Consider the following 23,268-nt stretch of genomic DNA (forward strand, 5'->3'; position numbering starts at 1 on the left):
AGGGATATTGTAGCATGTAACATACAGTGTTGTGTGCATATAAAAGTGAAATACTTTTGGGAGTGTGAAGTTTTCTTCCCAATTTGGAGCAGGACTTTAAGCCTCTTAAGTTCCTTTCTATTATCTTCTGGTTTTCTCTTTTACCCATAGAACTTCCGTGAATCATAGCAGGGATTCACTGTGGAAGCTTTAAGCCCCTATCTCCTTGTAGCCCTTCTTGGAGACTCTGTTACAGAGCCTGGTGTCAGCCTCAGTTATGAATACAGTGTCTTTGGGGATGATTGACACCTCACACCTGGGAGAGGGCACTAATGCCATGGTAATTATTCATTGTGGAGGCATGGAGTGGACTGAGGGAGATTGAAGTCTTTATATTAGTGTGATGGATAGTTTTATATCTGGTCACAATATCAGTGTTTTTATTTGGAGCAAGCTCATCATGACTCACCAGGGTTATCTTCATTCACCACCTTTCCATACTTAAAATTGCCTTTGTTTTTTTTCTCCCTTTTGGTACCAAAATAATCAGATGCTTATATATTTCCCAAAGCAGAAAATCAGGAATGAATTATAATGAAAATAACTGCTAGTTTTTAAGCTCTTTTTATAAACACAAACTAGTTTAATGTTTTTGACTGACACTTTTCAATAAGTAAATAATGAAATTATTATGAAGTAAGTTAGAATTAGTTATGTCTGTCTGCATATTTTAGCCTCAGTGTTTTAATTAGGTACTTTTGAAGTATTACACATAATTATGTTTACTTTTAATTTGGCATGAAAATGACATTTTCAGAACCAAGTTTAGTGGCATATTGCAGAACACGCCGGTAGAGAAACACAGAAACACATTTCATCTCCTGGGGCTCTGTTTCTGCTTCCCCCTACCATCATTAAAGTAAAATAAATATATATATGTGTATATATGGAATACACACACACACACACACACACACACACACACACACACATATATATTTAAGACAAATCTGGTTGTGCCTAAATTGTAGATCCTAAAACCAGAGCACCACAATTAACACCATTTTCCTAGTCAGTGAACCTTGCAAATTGTAGTTTAGTGTCTGCACTAATAGTTCAAGTGACTTGTGGGGGGCCATTGCTCTTTGCAGTGGAAAAGTGATCATTATTTCTAATGGTCTGTGTGCCAAGAGCCTTGTGCCCATATATGGTGACCTTTTAGTTGCTGAAAGTTTCACTAACATAGCATTAAGTGTGTCAGTAGTAAGTAGAGATGGTATAAGAGTATCACTGGGAAGACATTGAGGCCTGGGATATAGAGCTGGGTTCCTGGGTATAGGCTGCCCAAACTGTAATTAGCATATCGAATGAAGTATATTTATTAGTAAGTCAGCAGTCACCAGAACCCATGATTTCTGAATATCGGCTGAATTCAGTTTCAGATTATCACTCTCTGTCTTCTTTTACAAATGTATTTTTTCATGTATTCATTCTACCTATATTTATCAATCACTACTGAATATTCACTATGGCAGACACTGAGGATATACACCTGACAAATAAATTGCTAAGTAAAATAGATGATACAACATAGTATAAATATTCTGATACAGTTGTGTAAGGCCTGGGAGAAGCACTTAACCCAGACTGAAAAGGGAGCTCATAGAAGGCCTGTGAGCTGAGCCCTGTAAGATAAGTAGGATTTAGCTGGGCAAGAGGAGGTGATCTGGATGGTAGAAAGGCATTCTGAGCAGAGGAAGCATCCTGAGAGAACATGGCATGTTTGGGAAACAATGTAGTTTGGGATGCTCAGAGTATAAAGTCCTAAACGGGTAAAGGTGACAGTCCGGGACAGTGGGAGGTGGGTCTGGGTGTAAGCACACACCAGACCCTGAAGAACCCTCCTCTGGCATCTCTGCCATTTCCTTCCCACTGCTCGTTTGTTTACATGTTCTGTAAAGAGCTTGTGGTAAACTTCAGCTCTGTTGTGTGAATTGTCACGAATTCTCAAGTAGCAAAGTTTAACAATTTTATTTTTGAAGGGATAAGCTTAAAGGCAACCATGACATTCTTTTTAGTCCTATAAGAACATGCTAGTGGTAAAATATAATCTCTTTGTCAGGTGCTTTCTGTATTAATATTTCGTATTTCAACTATAGATCAAGTTGAAGAACTTATTTTGTAGCAGGTTATCAATGAGACCTTATTCCAGAGGAGTAGTGATTGAACTGGTTCTCAGCCAGACCCTCATTCCCGGCTGTTATCTGGTTCTGAGTTACTCTCTTGTCTGCTCTGCTTTGCATTTCTGTGGGTCGCATCCTTCTATGGTACCCTCTCTTGTTCTTGTATCAGTGCTGACATTTCAGTTGTAGTGAGTTCTTAATCTCTCTGTCTATAATCACTCAAAGATCGGTCTTAGATTTAATCCATTATCTTTCTGTCATTCTAGCTATTTTGGTTCTTAATTATTAACTATATAATCCATGTTAATGCTAACGTGACATCTCTCTTTTCTTTCTGGTTTTGGTGGGAGGGGCCCTATGAAAATCCATCTTTTGTGGTGGGTGGAAAGAAAAGCTTTTTGTCATTTCCTGTGTTTATGATTAAATATGCATGACTCTTTGCCTCTCAGCTATGATATGGCAAATGAGGTCAAATGAATTATATTTGCATTCACGGTGCAATTTTGCTGTATAATGCTTCCAGACTTACTTAGCTCTGGGTTGAACTAGTAACATGTCACTGAAGGTGACCAATTTAACTGTCAAGAAGATAAACAGAAGAAGTAAATAGTGTAGATAATTTTCGTGTGATTATGGTATATAATTATGTAATTATCTTCTGGTGCAGAGATCATGACTTTTAACTATCATTGTTAGTGTTTCAAATTCTTATCACCAGTATCTTTATCTTGAACCTAGTGAAGGTCTCTTAAAAACACTACATTTAGCATTTTATTCTATATATTTGTTTGAAATTTGTTTGCAAGTTGTTTTCTTTGAAATACTAGTTCTTGGGGCACCTGGGTGGCTCAGTCAGTTAAGTGTACAACCTCGGCTCAGGTCATGATCTCATGGCTTGTGAGTTTGAGCCCTGCATTGGGCTCTGTGCTGACAGCTCTGAGCCTGGAGCCTGCTTAGAATTCTGTGGCTCCCTCTTTCTCTCTGTCCCTCCCCCACTTGTGCTCTCTCTCTCTCTCTCTCAAAAAAGAAATAAACATTAAAAACATACTAGTTCTTAGGTATATTAATTGGTAGTGGTAAGAAAAAAAAGGTTCTGCTGTCAAGTAAGTATGGAAAATCTTGGGTTAGACAAAGTTAATCAGGCTTCTTTACTATCATTCTTTTGGAGCCTTTAATATGCTAATGTGCATTGTGAATTTCCAAGGCGAAAAAGGAAATAACATGGAGTGTTTCCTAGATTCTTTTGATCATGTCTCTCTTTTTGAGGGGATAATTGTTAGAACTAATGTTGTGGGTTGTATAGTAGTCATTATTAGCACAACTGATGATAAATTGGGAAATTCTTGTCTTGAAATTTAAAATGTATTGCTTTCTTAGAGACAAATTTGATAAGTACAATAAAATAGAAAATTAAAAAATCTTGATGTCTTAATCTTGAGTTTGAGCCTGAGTAGAGGCTCAACAACAACAAAATATGCATATTGTGGATACTCATTTATCCCTGTATTAGTCATTCAGCAAGTTCTGAGAGAGTCCTTCACTCTGAAGCATGGTGCTAGGCACATAATAGTGAACAACAGGGCATTAATGAATGGGATAGAGATATAAGGGGCTGAATACATCCACGATAATGAAAACAGCAGGTGGTAAGTGCTGTGAAGAGACAATGACTGTGAGAGGTAATAATAGGTGGGGCTGTTCTGGCTAGTGTGGTCACAGAAGGCCTCTCTGAGTAGATGATGTTTAGGCTGAAACTTCAAGGATGAAAAGATGATATTCCCTTGAAAATCTGGGAGAAGATCAGAGGACCAATAGGTACAATGGCCCTTAAGTGGAGACGAATATTTGAAGCGCCTTCAGAGGCCAATGTGGTTGGAGGTTTGCAGACTAATGGTTGCGTTGCATGAAATGAGGTTGGAAATGTAGATGGAACATGTCAGACCATGCAGACTGAGTTCCCTCTTTAGCTTTTATTCAAAGCAAAAAGGGAAACCTTTGCAGGGTTTTAAGAAGAGGGGTGACATAACCGGATTTGCATGTTGGAAGCCCACGCTGATTCCTGAACACAGAATTGTAGGGGAAGGAGCAGAAGCATAGAGGCCAGTTGGAGGCTGGTGCAGGTCCAGGTGAGAGATGGCAAAAGCTAGCGTAGACTGTGGTGATGCTTATGGAGATGGCAAGGATTAGGCAGATTGAGGCCATGTTTCAGTAAAACCAGTGCCTCGGTAATAAGTTACTGTTGCAGCAAAGACATATTTTTGCATTGCGGTGTAATTCTAAACTTGAGAAAGGATCAACCTTCTTTTTTTCTCATTTCCCTCTAGTCTAAACCTTGCCATTTTGCCCTTCAGAGGGAGTTACAGATCCTTCTACTTTCCACAACTCCATCGTAGTCCCCTGAGAAGAAAAGGTGATGTGAATAACCTGTTGGATTTAAGGTAGGATGAGGAAATAGGAAACTGGTCTGGCCTGCTTGTGTCGTTGTAGGCCACATGACCCCACCTCAAGCCTAGGTGAAAAATAAACAAAAATACTTCATGTGACCCATTCTGTGTTACCAGGTGCACATTTGGTGCACAGTTTCCTTAGATATGCCATTTATGCATCTGTTTTCCAAAGAAAGCTGTGGAGTCACTGACATAGAAGACAGGATATAGGCATTGAGTATTTTGGTTCCTGGCTAGATATTCTCCCATCCTATTATGGCTAACATTGATGAAATTGTCTATAAAAAGAAGCTAAAAATGAGGTAGTGTGCAAGTCTATAAAGGTGTATCTTTCCCCAGATTTTTAAAATAGCACGGATAACCCTATGAACCCAGTTGATAGCCCAGTGGGAGGGGAGGAGTGCAGAACAGAACAGCACTGCAGCCTTTTGGTGTCATGGCACACATAGAAAATGAGTATTTGTAGAGCACAGTGGAGTGAGTGGCCCAGGTCACCCCTAGCTGGAGAAGACCAGAGTCAGAACTTAGCCCCCTTGGGCACTGGACAGCTGCTCCAGTGGGGGAGGGGAATAATATCTGTGGTGTGTTAGTGACCCATTTGCTGCCCACCAGGTGCACCAGTTGGAATGTGGTAGTCTGGAGGATTCTATGAAGAGAAAAGCTAAGGGTATACCAGAGATGGAACTTTAAAATTAGTTTCCCAGGTCATGGTGTTTTTTGTTGTTGTTGTTGTTGTTTTTTGTTTGTTTTGTTTTTTATTCTGTAGGCCTAGTTATAGCCAGTGGCATCCAGTCCCTGACACGTCACCTCAATCTGGGAGTTGCCTCATGGAATTAATTGCTCATCCCAATGAGGTAACTATTCAAAATTCAGGATTCACATCTTTTTGTTTTCCCCCTGCCCAGTCACTTGCTATATAATCATGCAGGGACTGACTGATGATGACAGATAAAACACATACCTAAGCATCTTCCATATGTGGAGATTTATATATGAATGGGTGATAATGTGTCCACATTGCTGGGCAGGAGGAGAGAACGTCTGGAAAATCCCACGGTTAAGACCCTAAGTCCAACATAAGACTTGTTTCAAAGAGAGTTTGAGCTGTGAGGAAATATATGGTGGTTCCTAAGGAAGTACCTCCAATTACTAGGTACTGGAATACCCAGGAGGGGTTGGTGGGATTTGGGGAAGTGATAATTACAGGAATTTGGCAGTCATGAGGACTAAACACAGCAGAGCAGGAACCTGAGTCATTGAATCATGTGCATTATCTATTGTGACTGTAGGATTCAAAACATCATATTTATGGTCTCCAGACTGCTGAAGGAGTGTGTCAGATATTAGTTGCTAAGTTTGTTTTTCCTACCCATGCTTTAAAAAATTTATCAGTTTTCTCTTCTTTTCTTTTGGTGGTTGTTGAATGAAACAGATACCTCCCTAAATGCCACTGCCCCCAAACAAACAAACAAACAAAAAACAAAAAAACCTCATAGCCTCTAAAAAAGTCAGTTGATAAGCATAATTATTAAATTAGCTTTTTTCTTATACTTATTTTTAAGATTTACTTCTGATCTTTTTTCTGAACTGTTTTCCCTTTCGTGTAATGAGACCTAAAACCAAGGGTTCCCTTTGTGTTTGTTAAACTGTGATTTTCCAAGATGGGTTGGTTTCTTTACAAAGTGCCAGATCTTACTCATGGGCAGTAACATAAGCATAACTGATTAATAGCGCGCTGAAGCTTTGCACTCTCTGTGGTGAAGAAACTCAGCCTCCATGTGGTTAAAGGCAAGGAAGTTGACCTCTTTCTAAAGGAAGCTGCTGGAGTCCACCCTAAGGGCCCTCACTGAGCTGGTGATCAGTGTGTTTGCCAAGTACCTGGCTCCAATAAAGAGAAGTGACCCCTCTCTCTGGGAGTGAGGAATTCTGCTGCCCTTCACTCTTGTTCCAAATCATTTCTGTCCAAATGAAGAAGATGGTGTCTGTGTAGCAACTTGTTCCCATGAACTTTCGCATCATTATGTAATGGCAGGGGACTCTTTGAGGGATAGAATAAGAAGGAGGTGCGTGGGGGAATCTCTTAGTCCCACACCATACTAGCTTTTAGATTCAGGCAAAGGCCTGGTAGAGGGTGGGGTGCAAAGGTGCCGGTGTCACTGCCCAGGTGCTGTGGATTTCTGTGTCAGGATTCTGCAAATCTGACGGTGTATTCTACTACTTTCTAATTAAGTCTGTAAAGTGTTGACATCTTTCTTATCAATAAGGAAGGGGAGGCAGGCAGCCTGAAAAATGAAAAAGAAGTCAATTTCTAAAATGTGTAACCTACAGGCAGCAATTTTCCTTTCCTCTATGTGAAAATAACGTCAGGAACTTTTAGCACACCGTCAGGATCTCATGGGTATTGTTTTCATTGCCTCTCTTTATTCTCCTCCTCAATATTTGCCACTTACTTGAAACTTCTAAACACGTGTCTGACAGCCAGGTGTGCCACCTTGGCTACCATAACAGCACCTGTGTAAAAGGTTTATCCCGAGGAGTCATTAATAGTTTAGAAAAAGATTTATTTTTGCTGAACTGTGCCAGGATGTTATGAAATTATAACCTACCTACTGAGAACTCTCTGGAATGCAGTAGTTTTCTGCTTCCCTTTTTCCATAAACAGCAAATGTAAATGAGAAAAAGAGATACTGAAACATACCTAAGCCTGTTGAAGGAGAAGGCGGTTCAAGATCGCCAGGCACTGGTTGTTACTATATGGAGGCATTCAGGTAGTCTCCACCCGGTGCTTTTTCCTAAAGCAAGAGGGCAGTTCTGGATAAGGGAAGGGATATTAGGTGATTTTTACTTTGAATGAACATTAAGCAGTCACTATACTGAATGCTTTTATTCAAGCTTATGGCTGCTTTTGTAAAATAATCCTGAGTACTTGGATTGTATATCTTGGGGATGAGTGAGGAAACAGTTTACTTTAGAAGAGAATTTTCCATTTTCCTTGGGAAGGAATGAATGCTATCTAATAATGGAAAGAGGAAAGAGTTAGCAATTTAAACAATTTACATAACAAATTAATAGCACAATAATTATCCATTTGCTTATCTAAAATGGGACAGAAATGCCTACTTTTTTTTTTTTCATGGAAGATCATTTCATTGCATATTCTAAAATAGAATAATGCCGTACAGAAAAGTAGTAAAAATGAAATAAGACTTTTGAAAACATATTAATACATAAAATATTTATTACAGAGTCTCAGTAGTGTTTGCATTTAATCATTTTTATTGTATATCAGGGGTTAGTCACTTCATTCTGAATTCTGAAAAATGAACAGATGTTTTGCAAGCACTGCTTTTCCTAGAGTGCACGCTCTCTGGGATTTACGGAGGAAATACTTATTTGTTGAGAGGTGGGGGCCTGGGTCTGGAAGCGCATTACAAATGCTTCCCACAGTGGTACTAAAATGATCAAGGGAAGTGAGGAGCCCACCAGACGAGGTTGCTTCATTGAACTGGATTCTTACCTGCATGTTAAGTGGAGTGTGGATGCCTTGGAGAAACTTACTCAGGACAACAGACAGGCAATGCTTCTCTTCTGTCTCTGTGCTTAGAAAACCATGTTCTTCTCTTAGGTCTTGTGGACACCAGCCTTTGTATTAGCCTGTTTCCCATTTGTGACCTCTGTATGACGTAGGTATGTTTTTGTCTCCAAAGCATGTATTCAAGTTGTTCAAGTTTTGGGGCCAAGAGTTGTGGCATTTGTGATGTAGCTCCTTAACAAACAAGAGTTCATTGACTGAATGATGATATATTTAGAGTGGAATCAAAGTGGAGGGCCATGGAAGGTGGCCCATGATGGGTAGGGTTTTTGTGTTAGGCAGTGACGTCCCAAAGGACAAGGGTATGGCCTATACTCAGTCCATTTCAATAGCAGAAACTGGTTAGAAAAATCTGTGTTCACTAAATCCAGGTGAGTGTCAGAGCTTGCTACTTGAGATAATTTGGTGGCCTTGGGTGATGGTGCTCAAAACTGGATCCTGAGCTACTTTAAGTGTCAGCCACTTGGCCAAATTGGGATGCACTCGGCAGATGGTTAGCTGGAGCATGGCACCAACCACTGGAAGTGTTTAGGGCTGTGTAATAAATAAAGGGGGGGGGGGTTGTGAAATGGTAATACCTTCCAGCCTGTTCCATATTTGAGACTTTGTGATGTACTGTCAACCCCATACTCCTCTCTAGGAAAGGTTTGAGTTGTGATTCTCCAGCTGTGGCATTGCACACAGACTGCAGAAGAGATTTACAAGGTCATGCCCCAGGTACCAGAACCATCTTGCATAACCATGGAACCTTCCTGAGGTTGATGTTATGTTGAGAAAAGATGATTCCTTGTTTATGGATGCAGTAGCTGAATTGCATCTTGTGCTAAGGAGATATTTACTGGTAATTTGAAGCTGACTGAGTTGCACCAAACTGATACCCAATGCTCTGAGTTACATACAGAGGTAATTACAGAAGTGAGGGTTCTGGTGTGTGAATAAGTTCTAGAAAGACCCCCCCCTGGCCTGGGGGGCCTCATGGAATTCCAGATCTAAAAGAAACCTAGGGGCGCCTGGGTGGCGCAGTCGGTTAAGCGTCCGACTTCAGCCAGGTCACGATCTCGCGGTCCGTGAGTTCGAGCCCCGCGTCGGGCTCTGGGCTGATGGCTCAGAGCCTGGAGCCTGTTTCGGATTCTGTGTCTCCCTCTCTCTCTGCCCCTCCCCCGTTCATGCTCTGTCTCTCTCTGTCCCAAAAATAAATAAACGTTGAAAAAAAAAATCTAAAAGAAACCTAAATGCATGAGAGCTGTCATTTCAACCACATGATAGGCTGCATTATGGAGAAAAGTGATTTTTGGTCCGCATTTAGTTAAAGGAGAATATTAATACTTTCAGTAAGTATTTTTTTAATGTTTAATTTATTTTTGAGAGAGAATGAGTGGAGAAAGGGCAGAGAGAGAGGAAGACACAGAATCTGAAGCAGACTCCAGGCTCTGAGCTGTCAGCACAGAGCCCCACGTGGGGCTTGAACTTGTGAACCGCAAGATCATGACCTGAGCCAAAGTTGATGCTTAAAGACTGAGCCACCCAGGAGCACCGTTTTCAGTATTTAGATTGAATTCTGTTTGGGAGCTCAGCTGAATTTTCCTTAATTCAGAAACCTTAAGGAAAATGGATTCAATATATATGATATCATGCATTCTCTGAGGATGTGAAGAGTTGGTGGAAAATGTTTTAAGGCTACCATCCCTTTTCCAGTTTGAGATTTTCTTCAACTCTTTCTGAAACAACTTGAGTCCAGAGGTCACTTGAATGGTCTGTGGTGACATCACTACCCTAGATTTGAGGACAGTTGGAAAATAGGAGAGGCTACTAATTTAACTGGGAACAAAGCTTTGCAAGGTTGGACATTTGAGATCTTACTAGCAGAGTGTTTAAACACATACAATAAGTTCTATTTACTTTTTTTTTTTTTTTTTTTTTGGATTTTGAAATGCTGTGATTTTATTAACTAGCCAAATTTCAAAGGTCTGGCTAAGAGCGACCTGGGAGGGTCTGTAATGGAGTGTGTCCAGAACAGCTGGGGAGAGGCTAAGGACTGGATCACAGGTTCAGATTCTTTCTCAATTCTGGCATTCTCATTACTCTTTTTGGAAGCACAGAGTAGCAAATCCAGTCACATTGTAGCAAACACCAGGCTTAGGCATGCATTAGCGTGGAGGGTCAGAATCAAGCTTTCCACACCTATAGTTCTCATGCATTATTTATGCTTGTACCTCTGCTCTTACTCCTCTTAGAACTGCACTCAGTTTGAAAGAGTAAAGGGTACACAGGAAATCCTCAACTCTTGGCCTAGTGCACTTAGCGAATATCACCTGCCAATTTGCTAACTGTGATAACTGCAGCAGTAGTCTTTGGTATCTTATTTTCAGGGCATCTTTAATGGGAGGAGAGGATATAAGGAGGCTATTAGCCTTGGCAGTGCTAAGTTTAGAGTGCTATCAGTGATCCACGGCACACATGCCCCCTGCTGATTTCTTCCTTGATTAGCCTTTTCTAATGTTCTTGCCTGAGAGCGTCTGAGCTGCAGTGGAGAATTAAAATTCATAATCTCTGCTTGGTATCCCAAGGCTGCCTCTTTTCTGGAGCGAAAAGACGTCTTTTGTTTTCTAGCTTTGCCACTGGAAACAAATTTCCTGGCAATTTGGCTGATGGTTGGATGAGCAGCGTGAACAGGAGAAAAAAAAATCCTAGCAATGGAGGGTGGTCAGTTACAGTCTCTCTGACCCAGAAGATGAGGCTCCAGCTGCCTTGCAGATTAGAAAGGACAATAGCCAGTCCTACCTGTCCTGAATCAGGAACCTATAGACTTTGGATGCTGCTTTTACTGAAATAATAAAAAGTTCTACACTAAAAATATTTTCCACTCAAAATAATACCTGCATGAAATCTTTCAGAGGCAAATCAAATTACTGAGTGGTCACTAAATGTGCTATGTAGGTGTGTTGAATGTGTTTGAGTGTGTGTGCACATGTGAGAGTGCAAAGTTCTGTTTAAGGATGAACTTGTGGCAGCACACTTTCTTGGAGTATGACTGTCCTCCTACTTGAGACAGAATCACCTAGAGTGCTGGTTAAAATACTTTCTTTGGCCACACCTTCCCACATCTGAATTTCTTAAGACTAGAGTCTGGGAATCTCCATCCATTCCTGCCACCCATGATTCTGATACACAAGGGATAGGTATCTGGCTAAATAATCGTTTTGTGGACAATAGGTGATTAACATTGTTAGGGTCAGGCGTAAGGCAAGGTTGTGGGCGGGCAAGAAGCATGCGTGCAGAGGGGCAGGAGGAACATAGGTTGGGGCGAGACCTGAGGTCCCAAAAGGCCATGACGTAGGGTATTTCTCCCCATTTTCCCCGGCGATGGCAGAAATTGTCCAATTCGGTTAAGATTTGGTATTGTAAAGACCCCTCGGGTGGCCATTGAGAATCATTATCTAATTTGTACTGAGGCCAGGCTACAGTGCAAAGGCGGATGAGTCGGTTAGGACAAAGTTCGCCTCGTAAGCCCAGGAGCTAGAAGTTTTTTAACAGACATTGGGGGGCGGGGGGGTGGTAAGAGATCGATGCGGTTTAGACTCGTTACTCCCCATTGGCGTGTCAGGGCAAGGCGTCCCTCGCTCTGCAATAAGGGGCCTATTGGCGCGTGGGCCTTGTGGCATGGGGAGGAAAGGAGACTAACTTGGGAGAAGTCTCTCATGGGTATCAGCCGTAGTTGGAGGAAGGAAGGAGGGGTCTGTCCTACTACCGGCTTCTGTAGGCGCTTGGGAGTAGGGTGGTTGGCGTCTGGCTTGGCGAGGAGGAAGCTCAGCCAAGGGAAGCGAGCTACTACCTCTCCCCGGGTTTTGGCACCAAATGTTAGGGTCAGGTGTAAGGCAGGGTAAAGATAGGAGTCAGAGGCTAAAAAATTTTAGCAGTCAAAGGCTTTATTTGGGAACTAAGGTCTTGGGTGAGGTTCCGTGACTCAGGGGGACAGAGAGAGAGAGAGAGGAGGAGAGTCAGGGAAGTCGCCCCCAGGTGTGGTGGGGTGGGGTTTTTAAGCTGCAAGGGTTCCGGGTTTAGGTCCAGGTGGGCCTTTTTGCGTCAGGTCGTGCTGTCGCTAGGTGATTGGTTGACCTCCAATTCCTTCTGGCACGCTACTAGGGGCTTTTGGGTTGCGCTGGCAAGATGGCCGTCCCCTCTACTGTGGTTCCAAGGACATCCTAACAAGCACCAGGTGAATAGGAAGTGAGAAAGGGAAAGGTCATTGGAGATGGTGGTCGAGGTGTTGGGAAACTTTACAGACAGTGTGGAATCTGAATTTTTCTAGGTGCTGAAACACAAGATGGCTCTTTTATGCATAAAGAAGGGCTCACACGAAAGGTAGAATTTAAAAGAAAGTAAATAGATCTCCTTCAGAATGAAGGCTTTGCTTCACCTAGGTCAGGAGAAGAAGATACTTGGATAGATGAGATGAGGCAACATATAAGGAGGGGCTACCAAGAGAAATTGACCGCTGTTGAGGTGGTGGGCCAGAAGGAGACAGGGTTGTAAAACCACTGAGAGTAACACATGATACTTCGGCCCATAGAGGTTTCCTTCCTCTTTCCCACCTGTCAGAAAATAAAAAAGGTGTGGCCTCCGGAAGTTTGGGCCAGAGAAACTAACCACTTGATCACAGGAGGAAAATAGTCTGGGAGAAATACATTTGGTTTTGTACATTTGCTTAGTACAGAGAGATCTGGACAGAGATTAAGGTATTTCGATACCATCTTTCCAATACAAAGACATCTTTGTTTCTACTGTTCTCTGGTGTAAACCTAATCTTAGAGTAATACCATAATTTGGCCATAAAGCTCGTTTTTACAAATATGTGTGAGATTCACAGTGTGCGTGTGCATCAGGTTTATCCGTGTCTGTTAGGTCAGCTCCCCTAAGCCCTCCTCTTCCCCATTCTCTGTAGCCAGCCCAGTTCTGAGAACTAAGAACAGAATTTTAGTAAATTGCATTTCCATCCTTTTCCTCTCATTTGATGCTCCTATGAACCCTGTGAGGTAAGTGAAACAAACAGGCTTTGTTAGAGCATTTGAGCTGAGAACCCCAGCTGGGGAGAAGTTCGGCCATGTGCTCCCTGTCAAGCATAGCTAAGATGGGAGGAGTCAGGCCAGGCTTCCAGATTCCTAGGCCAGGGCTTTTCCTCTTCACACTCCATGCCTCCTTTGGGTGGACCTGCTGATTTCTATCCTGGAACTCCAGGAATATTCTGTCCTTGACACAAGTGGAAAGCCTGTAGACTGCTAGAAACAATGGCATTTGGGTTCCCAGTCAGAGATTTCTCACAAAATTCAGAGCTTCAACATTCTTTGGACTTTTGTCATAAGATTAGGTCCATCAAAAAAATAATAATAATTATAGGAAGTATTGAACACTTAAACTGTTTTTTTAATCACCTTATACATATTGACTTATTTAATCCTTATATTAACCTTATGAAGTAAGAACTATTTCTGTCCTCATTTTGGAGATAAACAGAAGTCCAGAAGTGATAAGTAACACAGAAGATAGCACAGGGCCCAGGGAAGGTGAAGAAAAACCAAGAAGTTTGTTTAGGGCTGTCTAGGATGCAATAAAATATTACTAATGTGAACTCTCACTGGGCCTTCATTCTCTTGTGTGACTCTGAAGTGTATGGTCTGTCTTCTGAGAGGCTGATTGTAGTATCTAACTCATAGGACAGGCTGATGATTGCAAAGTGGGTGATTTTTAGTGGGCTTAGAGATTTTTGATTGAATATTTTTCTGATAATTGCACTGTCAAAGAAATGTTTCTTTTCATATACTGTGTGTGTATACACATACATATATATATACATATATATATACTATATATCTACATATACTATATATCTACACATATACTATATGTATATATACATATACATATATATGTGTATGTATATATAGTAATTTCCACATATGAGGCATTTAGGGCATATATAGGATTCTAAATCACAGATCCCAAAAAGCTTACAACATTTTTTTTTTTTAATGTACATGTTGTAGGGCTAAAAATAGGGAAAGAGATTTAAACTTTCCAGGGAATAATTTCTTCCCCATTTAAAATAAAATTTTAATCATTTGGAAGTGATATTACTACTCAATATCTTATTAGTAAAATTGATTTTCCTCATTTCTATTTCGTCGTATCTTAGTTCTTTTGTTTTTTTTCTCCAGATCTAGCTCAAACCAGTTAAACATTTTGCTGGTTTGTTTTCTTAAACAATCAATTGGCTAACTGTAAGGAAGCCTGCTTCTGTGTGCTGTCTTGCAGTCCGTGAGCATAGTGATACAAAGGTGGTTTGAAACCTGGCACTCACCATCAAGGAAGGTAAAGCATAGATGGGAATGCAGATCTCTCATGCTCAGTATCTTCCTCCTTCACCCCTCGTGTGGACTCTGTCCTCAGATCATTCAGTTCTCCAAATATTTTTCTCTTCCTTCTCATCAGCTACTTACAGAATTATACTGTCCTCTTAAGTTTTGCACTAGTTTCTTAACTTGCTGTATCCTTAGCCTGCAATCTGGTCTAGTCTTCTTCCATTTATTACTCTTCAGTGGCTCTCCATTGCCCTGGCCAAAGGACCTGGTAAAGAGAGGCAGGGATTCTTCATCTTCTGGCCTCTGTCCATATTGCTGGCCTCTCTGCCACTTCCCTGGCACTGCTTTTGCTCCCTTGTGTCTCTGCCATTGCTCTCTCATCACAGTACAGGGCCCTTGACCTTTGTCTGTGTGCTGCCACTGTGAAGTCATCTCTGGTCTCCTCAACACAGAAACGTTTGCATCTCATCGCATTGTAATTCTTTACTTGTCTATTCCCTGTGCTAGACTCAGAGTAAACTCCCTCAGGCCTAAGGTTACATCATCTCTATACCCTGTATCCCCCACACCCTGGCACGTAGTAAGTAATCATTATGTAATGTTTAGATGAAAGCATGCACATGATTTTTGTGGTTAAGCTAAAAATAGTTCAAAAGACACAATACGAGACTACAGGAACCCAGAGGGCATCAGTTGTTTTCCTCTCTGTTGCACCCTCAATTCTTGGTTCGAGACCTGACATAGAGTACAGGCTTAATCAGTATTTGTTGTATGAAGACAAGAAGGAAGGTCAGCAAGGACTTCTACAAGTAGGGAAGAGCTCAATTTGATCCCTGACCCCAGAAGATTAAGTAGGGCTTTTTTTGAAGGGTAGCAAGCGGTAAAGGCATTCTAAGGGTGGTAATGGCTTTAAGCAAAAAAATTGGGAAAATACAGAGTTTGTCTGTATAGGAACTGAGCTATTATTTTTCCCCTCTGAATGATTGATGTGTTCATAGTGCAGATGAGAAACCACCATGAGCTTTTTTTTTTTTTTTTTTTTTTTTTTTTTGGGCTAATGGAAGAAAATTCTATCCACAAAAGTTTTGAACTGTCTTTGTCAAATGCAAAGAGCAATTATTTGGTAAGTGTAAAGTATGGTTTACACTGTTCTGTTCTGGCATCGTTAATGGATAAGCAATCTGTTTGTTGATATGAGTCTCTCCTAATGAAGGTTGCTTAGAAGCTAACAATCTGCAAGGACATTTTGGGGAACCGACATTATTAAGAGTTGAGGAAGTTCATCCTATCAAGTAAAGCCAGGGGAAGCTGTGAAAGAGATAAAGATTGGAACACAAAGAGGAAAGCATGGATGCTAGATCTCTGTCTCCTGATGGTTTTCATCAAATGAAATCGGTTACACAAGTTATTTCAATTAAGTAGCAGTTGTGATGGTTCCTTGCATTGCTATGAACTGGGCTGTTGTAGGTGCATTCTCATTAGGAAATAGGCATGTTATGGGGAATCCTATCCCATTTCATGACCAGTGCATTGATAGCAAGAGTTACCTTTGATTCTGCAGTTTTAATTGAAGATAGCACCTTTTTTGGGGGGCTTTTTAGACTTCAGAAGAATGCATAAAACTGATTTTTCAAACACATAATGTTTTTGAAACACTATCATGCTCAACACTAAACAACGGCACTGAGATGGGCTCTGAGATGAATTTTAAATCTGAGGAATAGGATATGCAAGCAAGCTTGACTTTTGTGCAGTGGCATCGCTGATTTCCTCTAGGACTGGTGCATTTATACAAGAGTTCACCAGGCCACATAGACTTAATTATGAGGTGAAAGAACACTTGCGATTTTATTTGCATCTGTGCTGGTAGCACAATAGGAAATTCAAATTATGAGAAGAACTGTCGGGATGACCGTAATAACATTGTGATGAAAATGAAACTCAGAAATGTTAAAATAGCAAGTGTACAAACAAAAAATAAATAAATTCACCTGATTCTCACTCTAAGTTTTACCCATGGGAGAATCTAGGAATCTATGAAATAGAAACACATCTCAAATACTTTAAAGAAAATATCTAACTTCAATTTAGCTTTTTTAAAAAAAATGTTTATTTATTTTGAGAGAGAGAGAGAATACAAGGGATGGACAGACAGGGAGGGAGAGAGAGAATCCCAAGCAGGCTCCGTGCTGTCAGCACAAGGCCCGACCCAAGGTTCAATCTCATGAACCATGAGATGATGATCTGAGCAGAAATCAAAAGCTGGATGCTTAACTGACTGAGCCACACAGGCGCCCCAGTTAAGCTTCCTTTAAAAATGTTTAAAATTGTTTTTAAATGTTTGTTTTCACAATCCATGGAAGATTACCTTCAGGATTATTTAGAAAATAAAAAAGAGGGGCGCCTGGGTGGCTCAGTCGGTTGAGCTGCCAGCTTCGGCTTAGGTCATGATCTTGTGGTCCGTGAGTTCGAGCCCCACGTCGGGCTCTGTGCTGACAGCTCAGAGCCTGGAGCCTGTTTCAGATTCTGTGTCTCCCTCTCTCTGACCCTCCCCCATTCATGCTCTGTCTCTCTCTGTCTCAAAATAAATAAACGTTAAAAAAAATTAAAAAAAATAAGAAAATAATAATGGTTGTCATGAATATTTAGTACATAATGCTACTGACATATTATCACTTTAAGGAATGGAAATGAATACATAGGTTTTTTAGTAATGGCTAACATTTACTGAACAGTTACAATTTAGTAGATAGTATTTTCAGTGTTTACAGGTATTAACTTACTGATTTTCCAACAAGTTTGTGAAGTAGATATTATCCCCATTTTATTGAAGCACAGAGATGTCAAGTAACCTGCCTTAGGTCACACAGCTGGTAAGTAGTGGAGTTGGGATTTGAACTTGGGCAGTCTCTATTCCCACGTTTAATTCACCTATCGTTAAAAGAGTTGTCAAAGAATTGACCAATACTGGCTGCAACAAAACATCTTCTCTCATGTACTTACTTTTTTATTTTAATTCCAGTATAGTTAACATACAGTGTTAAATTAGTGTCAGGTGTACAATATAGTGATTCTATATTAGCCGTTCAATATTACTCAGTGCTCATCAAACTAAGTGTGCTCTCAATCTTCTTCACCTATTTCACCTACCCCCCCGCCTTAGCTCTCCTCTGGTAATCACTTATTTGTTCTCTAGAGTTAAGTCTGTTTTTTGGTTTGCCTCTTTTTTCTCTTTGTTCATTTGGTTTATTTCTTAAATCCCACTTAAGGGTGAAATCATATGGTATTTGTCTTTCTCTGACATTTCACTTAATACTCTACTCCCTAGATCTATCCATGTTGTTGCAAATGGCGAGATTTCATTCTTTTTATGGCTGAGTAATATTCCATTGTATGTATATATCACATCCTCTTTATTTATCAATCTATCAATGGACACTTGGCTGCTTCCATAATATGGCTATTGTAAATGATGCCATAATAATATTGTAATTGGTATTTTTGTATTCTTCGGGTGGGTAGCCAGTAGTAGAATTATTGGATCAGATAGCATTTCTATTTTTAACTTTTTGAGGAACCTCCATACTGTTTCCCATAGTGACTGCACCAGTTTGCATTCCTATCAACAGTGCACGAGGGTTCTTTTTTCTCAACACCCTTGCCAACACTTGTTTCTTGGTTGCTGTGCTTTTAAACACTAACTATACTGCTCTGTGTTTGCAGTTGAGAGCATAATCTCTGTAGTACACAACCTCTACTTCCAGATTTATTCAAAAACCAAGGGCACAGCCAGTAGATAATGATCCAAAAGATTCTGTAATATCAGTATCTGTCTCAAAGTGAGCAAGATCAAGCTTGTTAAGGTTTTTAAAGGAGGAGACCATTAGACTCAAGTACCTCTGATGCCTTGGTCAGTTACAGAAGTGAACCAAAACCTAAATCAGAGTCAATACAGCTGAATATAAGAAAGCAAAACTCAAGAACAGCTGTTTACAAACAGCCAACTGGGAATTGGCCAAATAAAGCAACTGCTTAAGCAATCAAATAACTTCTTTGCTTTGCTTCCACATCTTCACTATAAAAACCTTACTCCTAGTTCCTGTTGGTGGAGCTCTCCTAACCACTTTTGGTTTGATGCTGCCTGATTTCGGTTGATGTTTGCGCAAATAAACTTTTCAAAATTTTAATTTGCCTCAGTTTTACCTTTTATCAGGCTGCAACAATGACTTAAGTTTCATTACCTGCAGAATTCAGCAAGGTGTATCTCAACATTCACTGATCAAAGTCATGGTGTTGGTTTTAATTGATTGGCTGGCTTATATGCTTAAAATTCAATATTGATATTTACAAGCAGGCACATTGGCTGATTAATTGCTGAATTTAATTCAGCATAGAGTACTTCTGATTCTGTAATCAGCATTTCTGATCTAATCATCAAGTACTCTTGTTTCCCAGATAATGACATTAGGTACCAAAAACGACAATTTGAAGATTGATGAATTTTTCAATTGAAGTAAAGCGTTTTTCCAAAAAGAAACTTCCTCCTGTCTCTTGCTCTTTTTCTCTTTTCACTTTCTTCACAAAAATTGTATTAAATGCTTGCCAGGTGCCAGAGCTATACAAAATGTTATGGTTGCAACAATGATCGTGAACAGGAAGATTGTAGCCTCTCCCATGTACTGTAAGTTCTGTGAGGTTTACAGAACAACAAGAAGGTACATCTTCCTAAACAACAATTGTTCAGTTGGGTTGAAAATTTTACATGGAAATCTTTGGGGCCCCTGAGTGGCTCAGTCAGTTAAGCGTCCGACTGGCTCAGGTCATGATCTCACGGTTCATGAGTTCTAGCCCCACATGGGGTTCTAGGCTGACAGTTCAGAGCCTGGAGCCCGCTTCAGACTCTGTGTCTCCCTCTGTCTGCCCCTCCACTGCTTGCACTTGGTTTCTCGCATTGTCTCAAAAATAAACAAATATTAAAAAAAAAATTAAAAAAGAAAGTGTTATATAGAAATCTTCAAAGTTTAACTCTTTATGCAACCACTTATACAATCCTACTTCCAGTTTAATCAGAAACATTGTGGTGGTATAAGTTTAAGTTAGTACAAGATATGAATTAGAAATGATTTCTTTATGTTTATTCACCCCTGCTGTGGCCTTAGCTTGTGCTACTCTCACAAAACATCATAGACTGGGTGGCTTAATAGCATCCCTCTATTTCTCACAGTTCTGGAGACTGGAAATCTAGAATGAGCATGCTCACATGATCGTGTTTTAGGGAGGGCCCTCTTTCTGGTTAGCATATCCTTACATGATGGAGGGAGAGGGAGATGATCTCATGTTTTTTTCTTATAAGGGTACTAATCCCATTCATGAGGGCTCCACCCTCATGACGTAATTGCCACTCAAAGGCCCTGCCTCCAGATACCATCCCTTCAAGGGATAGGGCTTCACCATAGGGATTTGAGGGAACATGAACATTCAACCCATAGCATGAGCCATACATTTCTAGCTGGAGATCTGCCAGAGATACTAAAATTTTAAGTAAGCATGTTTGCCACTTGGTTAGGCAAAGATATTTATTGAATGTCTACTATGTGTCAGGCTCAGGCCCAGTGCTGGGTTAGGGCAGTGAGCAAAGTTTAACTCCTGTCTTTCTGGACAAGATGTTATATATACAGTGGGATAGTGTGAGACTTAATGAGATTATTGCCCAAAAAAGGTTGTATTTTTCCTTTCCTAACTGTTCTTATGTTAGGGAGGCATTTTGCCTAGCTCAGGTTAATGGAAAATTCAGGAGTGGCTTTGCTAGATTCAAAATGTATGCAATTCTTTTAATAATTTAGATTTTTAAGCTGGAGATAAGGTTAAGCATTTAAACAAAAATAGTTCAGCTGTAGCCTAAACCGAAGAAATCTAGGGGATTATCTTTATAATTTACTTCTTGCACTTTGTAGAAGAAGTTAGAGTCTTTTTTTGTTACCATTTTAATTTTTTAAAATGTTTGAGAGACAGAGAGAGAGGGATAGAGCATGAGCAGGGTAGGGGCAGAGAGAGAGGGAGACAAAATCCAAAGCAGGCTCCAGGTTCTGAGCCATCAGCATGGAGCCCAGTGTGGGTCTGGAACTTGTGAACTGTGAGATCATGACCTGAGCTAAAGTCAGATGGTCAACTGACTGAGCCACCCCGTGCCCTAAAACTGGAGTCTGTATAAATAAATACTATATCATAATAAATGTTTAACTCATTTTTCTTAATGTTATTACCTGTTATAATTTTCCCAGTTAAAAGGATTGCCTACTTGTAAGTGTGCAAAGCAAGAAAAATGATACATGATGAACTTTACCATGATGAAATGTATTAACTCCATAGTGCATAAATTATCTATATTTGGAAACAACAACAACAACAAAAACTGGGTTCAAGTAGAGTGCAGTCAGATCAGTTTTCTCCTGGAGTTAAGCTCCATGGAGGCCTAATTCACAGGAGTAACCCTAGTTCCTAAATCAATGATGAGAGGTAGCATAGAAATTTAATGAACTAGTATTTATTGAATAAATGGCCCCTTTTCTTATATTGACTGACATGTATGAAAACTGAGTTTGTCCTTCTTTACCAAGGTCTTCATATAAAAGTAATAATAATTGGCATGCCATTGATTTATTTTGTGCCTGTTATTCATTTCTTATTCTGACTGTAATTCTACAAGCTATTGATATCTTCATTTTGCAGATGAGGAACCTGAAGGCACTAAAGACTGCCCAAAGTAGTGTTCCTAAGAGTCAACAGCATCAGGAATAGAACCAATGTCTCCATAGCTTCAAAGCCCATACCTTGTTCACACACTAGACTGTCTACCTTAGTGAGGCAAGATGGTGGATCCCGTGATAGCTTAGGTTGCACACAGAGCCAATGGGTATTCCAGCATTGGCCTGCAGGGGGCAGAGTTGATGGAAAAGCCTGTAGTGGTTGATACTTAGTTCTACTTCTTTCGATACCATGATGTTCCTATCTGCTTCTGGCATTGCTGAGGAAGATATAATAGAAAAGACTAAAGCAAGCCTGTTATAAAATGATTTGACATATAGAAACTTTGATTTACATAGGCAAATCTTTTCCAAATACATCTGTTCTATACAGACAGGTGGACAGGATTCATATAGAGAACTGAGTTCTTGAGTGCTTTGAGCAGTGGCTATAGACAATTGAGGTAAGCTTGATTGTAACAGTGCAGGAAAGAAAGACCTTTCTGAACACAGCCGTGATGACATCATTGTCAACAGCAAACAGTTCAGTGTCTTTAGGAAGTACATTTTATATGAGTCATTCCCATCCTAAAGTTCATTTGCTCCAAGATCATCCTGTTTGTATTCTTGTAGCATGACTAAATATTTAAGGAGGATGTTTGACCTGGCAGTTTGAGCACAGGCCAGACCATCTTGGGTACATCTTGACATTTCCCTGAACTAGTCATGAGAAGCCAATGTAGTTCACCATTTTCAGACATTTTTTATTTTCAGCAAAACTTTAAGACATTATTTTTTTAAAGATGCTTTAAAAATACAGCAAAATGGAGAGAAAGGTATAGAGTTTTCCCATTTACCTCTCGCCCCAGCACATGCATAGCTTCCCTCATTATAAATACCCCTCACCAGAGTAGTCCATAGGTTACTTTAGGTCCATTCTTGGTATAGTAGATTCTGTGGGTTTGGACAAAAGTATAATGACAGATACCCATCTTTATGATGTCATATGGGTTATTTTCACTGTCCTAAAAATCCTGTGCTCTGACTCTTGATCATTCCACCCCACTCCTGGAAACCACTGATCTTATTACTGCCTTTATTGTTTTGCCTTATCCAGAATGTCCTATAGTAGGACTTCTATAGTATGTAACCTTTTCAGATTGGCCTCTTTTACTTAACAATGTGCATTTAAGATTCCTCCATGTCTTTTCATGGCTCGATAATTCATTTTGTTTTTAGCATTGAGTATTATTTCATTGTCTGGATGTGCCACTGATTGTTTATTCATTCACTTACTGATGGACATCTCACCTACTTCCACAAGAGAGAGATTTACATTCATCAAAATGTTCCTCTTCTGAAGCCCATAGTTTAAGCTGTCTCTACCTCTGTAAAGAGAACTCCCCCTTACTCCCCTACCTCTACTTTTGGACTCAAATGGAGGGCAGTGTTGAGGGAACTCTCATCAATAGATTTATCCAAGGGTTTTGGATTCAACCAATGTCATTTTAGGGAGTGGGTTTTCCTTAGGGCACTGTGGAGCTGTGAAGATCTACCTAAGATGGGATTTAGCAAGACTGAGCTTTCTTTTGGACTCAGAAGGACCTAGATTCAAATCCTGGCTGTGCTTCCTTCTAGCTGTGTGAATACTGATGTGGGGTGGAAAGATTAAATTTCTCTGAGCTTCAGTTTCCCTCAGCTGGAAAAGTGAACTTAATAATACCCACTATGTTACTTGTAAGGTTCTCTCTTTGTTGATACTAACATTTACTGCAAGCAAAGTAGGGGCTTCAGCCTGAATGGCATTGATTTGTGAGCAAGAGGAAACAAAACTTGTATGTATTTATTGGATGTTGACTGAGCCGAGTCTTTTGGCAGATATACATCAGGCACTGTCTCATTTAATCTCTATGCATGCATACTGTACTCCAAAGCCAGCTTCTGGATCTTTCTGTATGGCTTTGGAGT

The 23,268-nt window shown here is 40.2% G+C and overlaps 1 protein-coding gene and 1 long non-coding RNA gene across 7 annotated transcripts in view; one reads left to right on the plus strand and one right to left on the minus strand.

Annotated features, from left to right (window-relative positions):
- Window positions 1-23,268, plus strand: part of CCDC85A (coiled-coil domain containing 85A) — a 200,171-nt gene that overhangs the window by 107,437 nt on the left and 69,466 nt on the right. The gene's annotated exons all lie outside the window — the stretch shown is intronic.
- LOC123580809 lies at window positions 12,110-15,584 on the minus strand. The gene is made up of 2 exons (XR_006703468.1): window positions 14,557-15,584; window positions 12,110-12,403 (listed from the first exon to the last, which is right to left on the minus strand). It is a non-coding gene; the product is annotated as an uncharacterized LOC123580809 (long non-coding RNA).

Source organism: Leopardus geoffroyi, chromosome A3 (assembly GCF_018350155.1).
Source record: "Leopardus geoffroyi isolate Oge1 chromosome A3, O.geoffroyi_Oge1_pat1.0, whole genome shotgun sequence".
Taxonomy (NCBI): Eukaryota; Metazoa; Chordata; class Mammalia; order Carnivora; family Felidae; genus Leopardus; species Leopardus geoffroyi.